This window comes from Gorilla gorilla, chromosome 1, assembly GCF_029281585.2.
Source record: "Gorilla gorilla gorilla isolate KB3781 chromosome 1, NHGRI_mGorGor1-v2.1_pri, whole genome shotgun sequence".
NCBI lineage: Eukaryota > Metazoa > Chordata > Mammalia > Primates > Hominidae > Gorilla > Gorilla gorilla.
This window is the reverse complement of record NC_073224.2, coordinates 40,002,480-40,015,680: the sequence shown is the minus strand read 5'-3', so window position 1 is coordinate 40,015,680 and position 13,201 is coordinate 40,002,480. Positions and strand designations below refer to the sequence as shown.

Genomic DNA, 13,201 nt, shown 5'->3' with positions numbered 1-13,201 from the left:
AGGCAAGCACTGATGTGGGTGTGGGGTCAGGGGGTGGTCAGGGGAGACACAGAGGCAGACAGGGACGCACGCTGCTGCCTCCACCCCATGCCCCACACAGAGTCCCTTCTGACTGCAGGGCGTTGGTGGCCTCCTGGTGAGCCACACACGCTGGCCTGTCTGCCCTGGCAGAGAGGTCTGAGCTTGCCATGGCCCTCACACAGGTCTGTACCCACAGCCTCTGGATGTCCCAGTGGGTCATGCCTTGTAAGAAAGGGAGTTTCCAGGGCTCAACTTGCCTTCTAGGCTAAGGACTTCAAGTTCCCTTGAAAGTTGCTTCCAGACTACTGGGGTTTTTCTTTGAACTGTTTAAAAATTATACATTCTTGTGCTAATAACATAAACAAGAGCTTGTTGAAAGCAGGCACTGAATCCCATACTGCTAATTTTTTCTTTAAAAAAAGCAAGCAACTAGGCACTGACATTCTCCCCCATGAATGAAACCAGTTCCACAGATGTTTTCATTTTGTGAGCAGCAGAACCAGCCCACCATGCCAATGATAACTACAGCTGCTTTTGCTGGGTTTAGTATATGCCAGGCTCTGGGCTCAGTGTTCTACTTAGCACAAAGATGTATTAACTCAATCATTTTCAAAAGGTAAATTATGCCAATTTTACAGATGAGGGTGCTAAGGCACAGAGTGGTTAAGTAATTTGCCCAAAGTCACACAGCTTTTAAGAAGTAAAGCTGGGACCTGGATCCATCATGGCTCAGGAGCTAGGCAACCTGTTTAACAGGTAAGAGGAGAAAAAGAGCAAAACAGTGTGTTTTTGATGTCCCAGGCTACAAACCTCCATTCTCCATCCATTGGAAGATTAAGATATTCTTAGGATTCCCTGGGTGAGTTGCCCTGTGGTGAGCACTGGGTTGGGAGCTGGGCAGGGTTGGGGGTGATATAAAAGCAGCAGAAGGCAAAGTTCCAGCCTCTGATGATAGTCCAGAGAAGGACCCAACACTGTGAGCGAACCTGCATGGGCTCAGAGCTCCAACCACAGGCAGGCAACAGAGGGTCCCGAGCAGCCTCTCCCACTCTGTGAGTTGATATAGCCGATGACACACAAGGCTTTTAAACGCCAACCAGCCAAGCGCAGGGTCCTGATGGCAATTTAGTTTTCTGACTAAAAACCTAGTGAAGTTTACTGCTTAAAACATTTAAATTAAAATATTTGGCTCAGGAAGTGATACTGGTGACATGGTTAAGATGCTCTGAGGTTAGGTGATCTGGGTTCACATCATGACTCTGCCACTGACTTGCTAGTGTGACCTAAATCAAGTCATGTGAGCTTATCTTTGTGCCTCAGTTTCCTCATCTGTTCTTGAAAGGACTGGATAAATCCATGTAACAGCATTGAGGACATATAGTAGGTGCTTAAAAGCCATTAGCTAATGCCATTATTATTAGTAGTAGTATTGCAAGCACACAGACATTCTGGAATGAAGTCCAGACTCGGTGAGACCAACGGTTAGGGTGAATGGGATCAGTCTGGATAACCCGCAGTTGTTCCTGCCAGGCACAGTCTCACACCTGAGTTGGGAGGAAGGCTGGGCTGGGGAGGACCAGTGTGGTTTATTTAGTGCTGTGGTATGAGGCATCATTCAGGAGAGGCAGTCCAAAGTGCTGGCAGCCTGCTTGGAAACCAGGGACACAAAGGTCCACTGGTATTCCTTACCACTTCACCTTAAAGGAGAAAACAGCATGGGAGGCTTTTGTCCAGGTACATTCAGGGAGAGGCAGTTGGGAAGAAAACCCCTCTAACTCCCACAAGCTCCCCAGCTCCGAGCCATGGAACACTCTCCTGCCAGATTCCTCTTCCTATAAAAAAAACCCATGTTCATCATGCCAACGCGTTGCTCAAATGGCTCCTCTACCTGTAGACATGTATGTAGACATATATATATAAAACCCAAACTCCTGCGCCTGAAGTCCCAGGCATCGAAATCAGGCCCCCGGCCTCCTTTCCAGCCTCCAGCTACGCGCAAGCCATGTGAGCGCACTCCACTCTGCAGGTCCTACTTTCTCAGGCAGGCCCGCTCGCCCCTTCATCTCTGTACATCTGAAAACCCACCCATTAGCCAACGGTGAGGGCCTGGGGGCCTTGGGCTGGGAATCAGCTCTGCCCTGACCAGCTGGGCTGCTCCAGGCATATTCTCGAACCATCTCTGACCTGTTTCCTCTCCTGGAAATGATGGTATAAGTTATTATATTGTCCAATATAAATGGAGGGGTGGGTGGATATACTTTGAAATGTGCTAAAGCACCATATAAATTCAAGAACGTATTCCTATTCAGGCCCTTGATTCCCAGCTCTTCCATATTTATGTTCTCCTGACAGCTGATCTAACTCGCTGGTCAGATTCCTACATTGTAAGTTACTCTTCTTCTTGCACATGGACCTCTCTTCTCTTCAAACTATAAGCTCCTTGTGGGAGGCTCTTGTCTCAGACAACTCTGACTCTTCCCACTCCACCCACACACACAGAGTGATCCACCCGCACAAATTACAAGCGTTGACTGAATTCATGAACCACTGCCACCCAGGAAGGTAATTAAGGATCCTAAAGTTGAGGTTGAAGGGTTTCTTTCAACGTTTCTTTCAGACGCTTACAGGGTTGTCTTTAAATCTGGCCAAAATACTGTGGGTGGCTGTGGTAGGCTGAATAATGGTGTCTCAAAGATACCCATACCACAATCCCCAGAACCTGTGAATGTTACCTGCAAATGGGACTTTGCAGATATGATGAAGTCAGGGATCCTGAGATGGGGGATTATCCAGGTGGGCCCAATGTAATCACAAGGGCCCATATAAGAGGGAGGCAGGCAGGGCAGAGTCAGAATGAGGTGATGGGAGACAGAAGTGAGGCTGGAGGGATGCCATTGTGAGGAAGAGGCCACAAGCCAAGGAATGCAGGCAGCCTCTAGGCTGGAAAAGGCAAGGGGTCGGGTCCTGCCCTTGAGCCTCCAGAAATGAACCAGCCCAGCTGATACCTTGATTCTAGCCTAGTGAGACCAATTTCAGACTTCTAACCTCCAGAACTGTAATATCATACATTTATGATGCTTTGAGCCACAAAGTTTGTGGTAATTTATCACAACAGCCATAGGAAATTAAAGCAGATCCTTGGGTTGGGGAGAGGGGCTGTATTCTAGAATAATTTCCAGACCATTCTTCTAAATTCACTTGGTCACTCCACAAATACTACTGAATGCCAACCAAGTGCCAGGCACCAAGCTCGGTGGTAGATTACCCCACAGACAGCTCAGTGCACTCCTGTTCTTAATGACGGAGTCCTGTTGACTTTCTCTATATTGGGCCCATACTACATGCCAGGCAGATAGATATATATATATTTTTTTTTTTTTTTTTTTGAGACAGGGTCTTACTCTGTTGCCCAGGTTGGAATTCAGTGGCATGATCACAGCTCACTGCAGCCTCAGCCTCCCCAGGCACAGGTGATTATCCTGAGTAGCTAGGACTACAGGTGGGTACCACCACACCTGGCTAATTTGTTTGTATTTTTAGTAGAGACAGGGTTTCAGCATGTTGCTCAGTCTGGTCTCGAACCCCCGACCTCAAGTGACCTGCCCGCCTCGGCCTCCCAAAGTGCTGGGATTATAGGTGTGAGTCACCGTGCCTGGCCTGGGTTTTATATTCTTAATCTTTCAAAACACTTTTACTTCAGGTTTAATATCTCAATGAAATAGGAATAATAACAAGAACAGCTACCATTTATTATTCCCCTCTGTATGGCTGTCACTTTACATTACCTCTAATTCCTACAAAGACCTGGTGAAGTATTATCCCCACTCATTGATGGGATAATTAAAGCTCATCAAGGCTGAGCAATCTCCTAAGGGCCAAAGCTGTGGGATGCTGGACCCTTCCACACCTGTCTGACTCAGGCTCCAGTCCTTTCTTCTTACTGCCTAGGAAGCTGAGAGACAGCAGAGAAGAACACTGCCCCAAATCAATAACTCCTTTTTTGTTAAATCAATAGTCACTCAATATGAGACATCAGCAAGGTTTACATCCTGAAATGTGTCTTCCTGGTTACAGAAAATTGAGTCATAAAAATTCTGGGGCCAGCTGGGCTCTCAAAGGCCATCTGGCCAAACTCCCTGCTCTGGAAAGTTTGTCACTTGCCAGGACTGAGGGTATCACAATTCTCAGCACCAGTGATCCTACCCACTAGAGGCAAAGCTTGGTTCCAGAGCCAGTTTGATCTTAAACATAAATAGTGGAAAGAGGCAGACGCCCCACACTGAAGACTGCCTCTGGGTGTGCAAGAGCTAGGAGGAGCCATCGGGCACACGGCCCTCAGTCTTGCCACACTCAACACCAGCACCAACCTTTATTAGCATCACCTCCAAATGCCACACACAGGCCAGCTGTGGACATGCACACATCACTGGTATGGAAGTTAAATAAACATGTTCTGCCCTGAGGTCACACACAACCCTTAGGCACTACATGTGTATGCAAAACCTCAATAGCTTTTAAAATCACCCAGTTAACCCAGACAAGGGGCAATCCTAGACAGACAACAACCACACACGCAACGAGAAATGAGAAGAGGCTCAGCAGGGTGCGAGGGGACCACAGACCCAGGAGAGGGGATCACAGACCCAGGAGAGGTGGCCATCTCCTTGCTGATCTCCACTCTCCCTGGTCTGGCCTGGCCAGCAAGACCCTTCACTGTGGAGCCCCAGACACCTCTGCAGCGATACCTCTCACTAGCTGCCTCCGTGCCCCAACGCTTCAGCCAGAATGGACCCCTGGACCCGCCCAACACCCACACAGGTTTTCCAGCTTCCACATCCTGCTCCCTCCTCCCCATGGAATATCATTTCCCCTGCTGGAATCTTGGCCACCCTGCTGGAATCTTAGCCACCCTGCTGGACTGGTAAACCCCTCCATAGGCAAGTCATCTCCTTTCCTCTAAACTCCCTCATCTCTTAATGGCCTAAGGTCACCTCGCCATGCCCTGTATGACTCTGTGTGTGTCTGTCCCATTTCCCTTACTGCAAGGTAAGCTCCGGAGGGAGGGGCCCTCTCTTTCCCAGTTCTGTACCCCCCACGGGGTCTGGCACTGTCCTCATACACACCATGAGTTTATTAGCATTATGAGTCAGTGAGGCAGGACCCAGGCACCCAGGCTCCGTGGCTTCCTGAGCTCCCTCATCGAGAGCCCAGGACTGAAGAGATCACCGAGGAGGCTGAGCACCAGGGGAACCTGAACCCCCAACATGCACAGCCACAGAAATGGCAGCAGCACCCTGTTCAAAAGTGATTTTTACAGGAGCAAAAGCCAGATGAGTTTCCAAGCCAGCTTCATAATCCCACTTATGGTGGGCACACAGACCCAGGGAGGGAGCAGGGGACTCAGTCACTGCTACTGCTTCCTCTGCATCACCCCCGTCCCTGTCTAAGACTGAGGGAAAAGAGGAGGGGCTGAAGCCAGCAGGCAGCTGTTCCTCAGCAGGCCAATCAGCCCTGGCCCATGAACCGTGAGCACCAAACAGGTGTAAACAGGAGCTACAACAGGCCTGGCGGCGGCACAATGTCCAACCCTTGACCACATGCTGGCTGTAAACACCTTAGGGAGCAAGAGCCACAAGGATTTTTTCAATCTCAGGAAGATTAGAGATGTTTGCTCAAGCACCTGTCAAACAGTAACCACCTTCAGCTTACCGGGCAATCGACTCTTACTTTTACCCTTCTCTGAGCCAGTATCAGTGCCAAATAAAAAATGTGCCAAGCACAGAACAAACACTGGGCTGGGGCCCAGGCTCTGAGCTTGAACTTTAACATTTCTTTTCATGTGGACTGCCCCCAGGACCCCTCATCCAGCCCCGTGAACAGCAGGGACTTGCCACCAGGTCCTCCAGTTCCCAGATGACACCGCATATATTGTGATGAGGGCCGAAAGGGAGGACCAACAGCAAGGCCACCAAGCGCGGGTGACCTCAGGCACACCGCTTCTCCTCTTGGGGCCTGCGTTTTCTCATTTCCTCATGTGTAAGTGAGGCGACTGACCTGGAGGAGGTCTAGTTCCCAGAGATTAGGAAAGGACCATGCATCCCTGGAGTGCAGAAAGTCAGCAAGGAGAGCACACACAGGGCTGTTCTGAAAGCTGGGATGTAACGGGGTCTAGAAAGAGTAATGCTCAAAACAACGCAGATACTGATCCTTCTAGAGATTCTATGAAATAGTGAGAGGTGAGAGGCAGACCAACCCTGCTGTCTTCACAAAGGCAGAGAGGGGCGCTACAGCCTCTCTCTCTCTCAGGAAACACACCTCTGGGAAATGGAAAACTCCAGTGGACGGTGCAGAGGTAGGGAGAGATAAGGGACTGGGCTTTTCCATATGACCCGGAAACACCTACCTTCCTGCCTCCCTTCTACACATACACACACACTCTCTCTCTCTCACTCTCTCTCTCTCTCTCTCAGGGTACAACCAACTCCTCAAAGGATGCTGAGGCACCTAAGGCTCTTCAAGCCCCCACCCCTGGCCCTCTCACATTAAACAGAAGGCCTCGACCCCTCTTTAGCGGACTTTTGTTACTCCAGAAATGGGGGCAACCAGATAGGAGTGCCCGCACATTCTTGGCCACATCTCTCAGACCCTTCCCCTGCCTCTGTCCAATCTCCTCCCACACTGACCATCCCTCCTCCTTCCCGCAACAAGACCTTGCCCCTGACCTATTTTTTTCTTTTGCCTTCAATCATAAAAGCCCTCCCCTCAAGCCCACAAGCCCACTCTCTGCTCTCCTGTACCAAACATTTAAATAAACCTCCCATAGGCTCTGCTTCTCCTCCACCCTCTGGACATGGCTACCATCTCCCAAGGATGGAGTGCACTTGCCATCTTCCCTGCTTCCTCGGCACACACTTTCTGGCCCCAACCCCAAGCTGCCCCTCTGTGACACCTGAGGGCTCAAGCCAGTGGGTCTCCTCAGCCACCTCCTGCCCCACAGTGTTCCCTGCTGGCCCCACACTCTTCCCGGAAGCCCTCCCTCCTCCCTCCTCTCTGGCCTCACCTCCTCAGCTTCCTCCCCCAGCTCCTCTTTCTCCACCTACTCCGATGCCTGGGAGTTCCCAGGCTGGTCCTCGACACCCCTGCCTCCCTGCCATCTGCACTGGCTCCTGGGGTGCCAGAGCCCCTCCACAGGCTCTGCACTGATGCCTCCCCACCCTCAGGCCAGGCAGGACCTCTCAACAACTGAACCCATTTCCAGAACAAACCAAGTTACACACACACACCGCATCACCACTTCAAAGACCCACAGGCAACTGGAAAGGTGTGTAGGGAAATTTCGGAGGGTGATGAAATTGTTCTATAGCTTGATTGTGGTAGGGGTTATGTGACTATGTGCGTTTGTCAAACTGCGCAGAACTGCACACTAAGAAGGATGAATTTACCGTATGCAAATTATATCAAACAGGATGGAAAAGAAGTCCCATAGGCTCCCATCATGTCTAAAACTAAGATGACCACCTTCTCCCAAACCAGCTCTTCCTCCATCAACCAGCTCCTCCCCCTGATTAGAAATCTCAGCCATATATCCAGTCAGGTAGTCAATCTAGAAATTCCACCTGCATAAATTTCTTTGAATCCATGCCTTCAGTTCTATCTCCCCTTGGGGACTCGGGCCATCCTCACTTCTCACAAACCACCTCCGTGGGGCTCCCACCCCTCCATATGTGCAACTCCAGAAAGAGCAGGACCCTCGAACTCACTCACTCCCACCAGCTCTCCTTTCCACTGGCTCTCCCGAGTTCCTGGCTGTTGCTTAACAGGAATGACAGAAGTATCTCCAGATGCCACTGTCAAATCAAGACAACTCTCTGTCTAAATATTCCTGTCTAATTTTGCACACAGCTCTTGTTTCAACGGACAAAGATAATGACTCAGTGTCCATGGTTCTTACTGGAAAATTATCCTGCCAAGTTTTGAGCTTCCCAATAATAGCCTTCTTTAAAATTCTCTTTGAGAAAGGAGAAGTGACCTTCCTTCCTGATCCTTTTCTATAGGCAACAAAGGGCACCCAAAAGATCCCCTAACTGACCAAGGAGTGTTACAGGAAAATCCTGATACATCCCCACAGGATCAATTAACAGCAAGAAAGAGAAACTCATTGAATAGGCTTAGGATGGTTTTCCTTGCCCTGTGCAAGAAATCCCTGTTTTTCAGTTTTTCTGCATGCCAATCAGTTTGGGACTTAGAAATTTGGGGCATAAATTCTGGATTACACTGAAGGCAAAATTTAGACTCAGAAGTAAAGCATCTTTCTCCACACACACGTAAATATGTCTCTTTGGTGAGCAGGCTGACCAAAGGAGAAAAGAAAAAGAAAAGGTTCACTGACCTTGACACTGATGCTTCAAGCAACTACAAAAGAACTCCACAAATCATACCCATGTCCACGCTGCTGTGTAAAAATACACATACGTATGTTTGAAATGCACCCAGCCACTCACTCCCTGCAGATGCAGGCCCAGCCCCTCCCACATCACAAGACACAGAGCTGTCTGAGCAAAAAGTGAGGATGAATAAAGCATCTCCTTGAAGAACCACTTGTGGATAGCTGAGTTAGCCTTTATGCCAGCACTCAGCTTAAGCATGTTTCCTATTTTAAAACTGGCCCATAGTTATTCATGTGCAAATCCCCTAGTCTTGCAGTATCCCCGAGAAGCTACCAGTCTTCTAATTCTCCAGCACCCCCAACCCAGCCAGTCACTGCCACACATTTAGCAGGCACAGTACATGCCCATGGGTGTCTACCTCCTAACTTTCTGCTTGCAGGTTTTGCCTCTGCCCTCCTAGGTGCACAGGTAGCCCAATCTACATGGCTTTTACCACTGAGTTAGGGCAGGAGGCATAACACTACCCTTTGCCTAAACCTCTCACCTACTCACGGGCAGGTCCCAGAGGGACCCCTGGCAGCACAGGACAACTCTTTTTAGAGTTTTACCTCAGTGGTTCTCAATCAAGGGAGATTTTGCCCTCCAGGGGACATGTGGCAATGTCTGGAAACGTTTTTGATGGTCACAACGGCTAGAAGCGGTGGGGAGCGGTGCTAGTCTAGTAGACAGAAGCCAGGGATACTGCTACACATCCTACAATGCATAGGCCAGGTCCCCCACAACAAAGAATTAGGGGTCCAAAATGTCATTAGTCCACAGGTTGAAAAACTTTGTCTTAGATAACACACTGGCTCTGAGGGAAGTGCCCATTCTGCCTGGTTCACTTTTCCTTTGAGTTGCTCAACATTAGGCCCCAAATCATTACGATTCTGCATAGTCCGCACCATTTGCAAGGCTGAACAAAACACTCTAAGCCATTGCCTGAGCCCTTTTTTTTTTTTTTTTGAGATTGAGTCTCGCTCTGTTGTCCAGAGGGGAGTGCACTGGCGCCATCTTGGCTCATTGCAACCTCTGCCTCCCAGGTTCAAGCAATTCTCCCACCTCAGCCTCCTGAGTAGCTGGGATTATAGGCGCCCGCCACCACATCCGGCTAATTTTCGTATTTTTTTTTTTCGGTAGAGACGGGGTTTCACCATTTTGGCCAGGCTGGTCTCGAACTCCTGACCTACGGTGATCCACCCGCCTCGGACTCCCAAAGTGCTGGGATTACAGGCGTGAGCCACCGCACCCAGCCGCCTGAGTCTTACAGATGCTGCTCCTGTAGCTCCCCTTTTGTCTCTCCTCAGGAGAAAGGCCTTCCTCCAAAAGAAGAGTCTCCCAAGAGCCCTCCTGCCAGGACGACCTACCCATCCACAGCGTGACAACTGGCAGGCTGGCATCAAGGAATGTTCAAATCCTTTGGCAATCAGGTAGGCCTGGCATGACCAGCTACTCAATCCTGTCACGTAGATCCAAGGCCCAAGTGAACGTGCACAAGTTTTTCAACAGGTTGTAGGCCCGACTCAGGCTGGAAGACTGCACACAAGCCTCTCACCCTTCAGGAACCTGACATCTCTCACCCAAATGGGGAGTCCCAACACCCAAACCTGCCTCTGCAGCACTCCCCATCGCCCAAAGAGGGTTTGGCAGAGGGACTGTTACCTCTGTGCAATGGGTGAGAATGAGCCTCGGAAAGGTTCGAGTTTAGGGGAGTAAGCCCAAACCACTCACAAGACCCCCCAGTGTATGGAGAAGAGGAAAAGCCAAAGAAAAGCGAAAGGAAGAAAGGATCAAAAAGGATCCCCTGTCCCAAGTTCACACAAAATTCCCACCTGCGAAGCCCAACAGCTGGCTCCAGCCAAGGAAGTCAAAGTTCTCACCCAAACCTGCAGCCAGGGGCAACGAGCCTAGAGCCCCAGACACACAGTGCAAGGGGGTCTGGGAGTGAAGAACAACATTATTAGAAAGCGAAGCATCAAAGCTGTATTGGCGACCAAAGGGCATGGGCAACGGGCATTCGGCAGCGGGAAGGCGGTCGGGCAAGCAGCGGGCGTGTCCCAGGGACCCAAGGCTCTGCACGTGGCCCTCGTCTCCTCCCCGAAGCAGGAACGAGGGGCTGAGGTGGACCCAGGGACGTGAGACGGCTGCAGAGGACCCACCCTGCAACTGAGGCGCCCCCACTGCGTCCGGACCTGAGGCTCGCGGCCAGCGAAACTCGCGGGGAAGCTGCGCTGTCACATGAAGAGAATGCAAGAAGGGCTCAGGTGGGTGTTGACCCCAGCTCTGGCCGCAGCCAGACGGCGCCTGGGCACGCGGCGGGCCGGCGGGTGGCAGCCTTACCTGGCTGCAGGAAGCTGGGAACCGCGGTCACCTTCTAGCCGCCTCCGCGCCCGCCTCTGCGCGCTGGCCTCCGCGCTGACGCCCGCCACGCGCTCCGGATCTGTTTACCAACTCGCCCGCCCCGGGGGAGCCCCAGCTCACAAGCCCCGCCCCGCGGGCCGCTCCCATTGGCTGCACCGCCGTCCGGCTGCCGAATGCCGCTCTGCACGTGGGAGCGTGCTCGGCCCGTGCTCCCGTCCCGTAGCCAATCGCGACCGAGAGCGGAGCAAGAGGAGCCAATGGGGAGGCCACCTTAGCGGACAGGGCCCTCCTGTTCTCCTTTTCCCCACCTCCCGGCTACCTTTCCCTCTAGCAAACCCGGGCTGGAGGCCTGGCTTTGGAGTTGGTGGCCTGCGCGCATGCGCCTTGAGAACGGGAGCCTTTTTCACTGCGATGCAGTGTGCGTGGCCGCAAAGGCCCCCTTGCGTGCCTGTTGCCTCCAGATTGGTGCTTGCTGGGCCTCTGCGCGGGCCTGGGAGGGGAGGCTGTGGACCAAGCAGACGCGACTGCGGGGCGTGGAGGGTGCCGCCGCTTTAAGGACCGGGCGATGCCTGTTCTTTGCTCCTCTCTCTGTAGCAAGAGCCCCTTGCCCAGGGTCCACAAAAAGCACTCCGAGGAGGGGAAACGCGGCGGGCAAGGCCGCGCACTTCCACCTCCGGCGTCGGGGCCCTTCAGGCTAAGGATGCTTGTTTTGTGTGGCGCCATCCTCAAAACAGGAAGCCTCTGCCACCCGCGCCCCGAGGGTAGAGAGACAGTACCCTCACCGGAGTCGCTGTCCGCCCGCCGGTCTCGTCGGCGTGCAGGTGCCCGCAGTCGCTGACAGCCGGGGTTTTGGGGGGCGAGCAGCCAACACGGGATGGAGCTCGGGTGCAGCCCTCGGCGTCCCCGCCGAGCAGCCCTGGGAGGCACCGCCACCACCAGCACGCAGGTTTGCCCCGTCACTCCCTCCTTAACGAGAAAAGGAACGTATGAGCCAAAGTCGGCTGGACAGTTTCCACTCAGATGATCCCAAACACTGGTCTGCAGCTCTGTTAGTCGTTCTTGTGGAAAAAAGAAATAACAATTTAGTTTTTCATTAAATGAAATACTCAAGCCAACGGATTGTTCCTTATTCTGAGCCTCCCCCCGCCTTTTTTTTTTTTTTTTTTTTTTTTGGTATTGTGAAACGAAAATTCACTCTGCCAAAAGGAAAAAAAATTAAGCTGAAAGCTGAGTCATGCAACTGCCTTTCCTTTTGTTCCTAAGCAGATAGCTACAGATTAAAGGTGAAGTATCTCCACTCTATGTTCACCTTATCTTGTATAAAGTGCCGATTTACTGATCGCCAAATACATAATTGTTGCCGTACCTTCTCCCTTTATCGCAACATGTGGCTTCAGTAATGTGAACATACCTTCCATCTTTCCCCTCCAGCCTGCTTTTCCCCTTTAAATATTGAAGCCCTCAAAATCATCTTTGGAGAAAGGCACAGACCTGTCTTCTGGGCGCGAGTCCTTCACCTTCGCAACATAAATTTCTAAACTGATACAGGTACTTTTCGGTTCACAAATATTGACATTTAACTTAATTGAAAGTCGTTTGTTTTATATTATCACTTGGAAAAATTTAAAGTTAGCTATTCTATGTTGATGCCTAAAATTGGGGATAGGGGGCTGCTTTATTATAATGAAATCCAGAAGTGAACCTAATTTCACAGTACCCCATCGGCTCCCCAGAGATCTGCCTGAGTCCCCAAGAACAGAATTCTAAGTGTGTGTGATATGGGCGAACACAAGCTCTGTGTCAGGCTCCGTTCTTCCTAGGGGTAGGGGAGGGCTTTCTTCCAAGGAGAATGGAGACTGTGCCTTGTGGCGTCTGTGGCTGGGCACTGGTCGGCTGTTGGGTGCTCCTCTCTGTACATTCACATGCCCTCCCCACAGTCCATGTTCTGCCTCCCCCATCTTCACCACACTAAATACAAAGTAAATTTTAAAGGACAATTAAGGAGTTATTTTGGCTAAAGTTTCAAGTAACTGCCCCAAACAGTTGACAACTTGCCTTGATTAGGTCAGCTGGCTCCCTTTTCCCACATAGGAGAAAAAGACCAAGCCTCAAGGCCTTTCAAGGGTGGCCGCTGCTTCCTCCTACAGTAACTGTTCCCTTACACGGTTATGCTGTTCCCTCCCTGTTTCCTCCAAGCTCTCCCAGCCTAGTGACCCAGACCACAGTCCATGGAATAAGAGAGTTCCTGGTTCGTTACTTCCTGAATCTTACGAACTCTACCCCATCAGATTTCAGCTGGATGAGAATGTGATTGTCATCAACTCCTGCTTCTGCTAAGTGGGGGGAGGATGTGGTCCTTCAGTTTCACAAACATGGGGCAGGAATTGGTGGCT

General features: G+C 51.1%; 1 protein-coding gene across 5 annotated transcripts in view; it reads right to left on the bottom strand.

Moving 5' to 3' along the window:
• The window catches only part of COQ8A (coenzyme Q8A), a 47,090-nt gene extending 35,127 nt beyond the window's left edge, over nucleotides 1–11,963 (bottom strand). Inside the window, exons 1-2 of one of the 5 annotated variants that reach the window (XM_063708546.1) lie at nucleotides 10,607–10,907; nucleotides 10,280–10,385 (exon numbers count right to left, since the gene is read on the bottom strand). The gene's annotated coding sequence lies outside the window, so the exon portion shown is untranslated. Of the gene's footprint in view, nucleotides 1–10,279; nucleotides 10,386–10,606; nucleotides 11,020–11,590 lie in introns of those variants that run through there. The other 4 variants (XM_063708549.1, XM_055371720.2, XM_019031284.3 and 1 more) reach the window with 4 other exon arrangements.
• Between the last annotated feature and the right edge of the window lie 1,238 nt (nucleotides 11,964–13,201).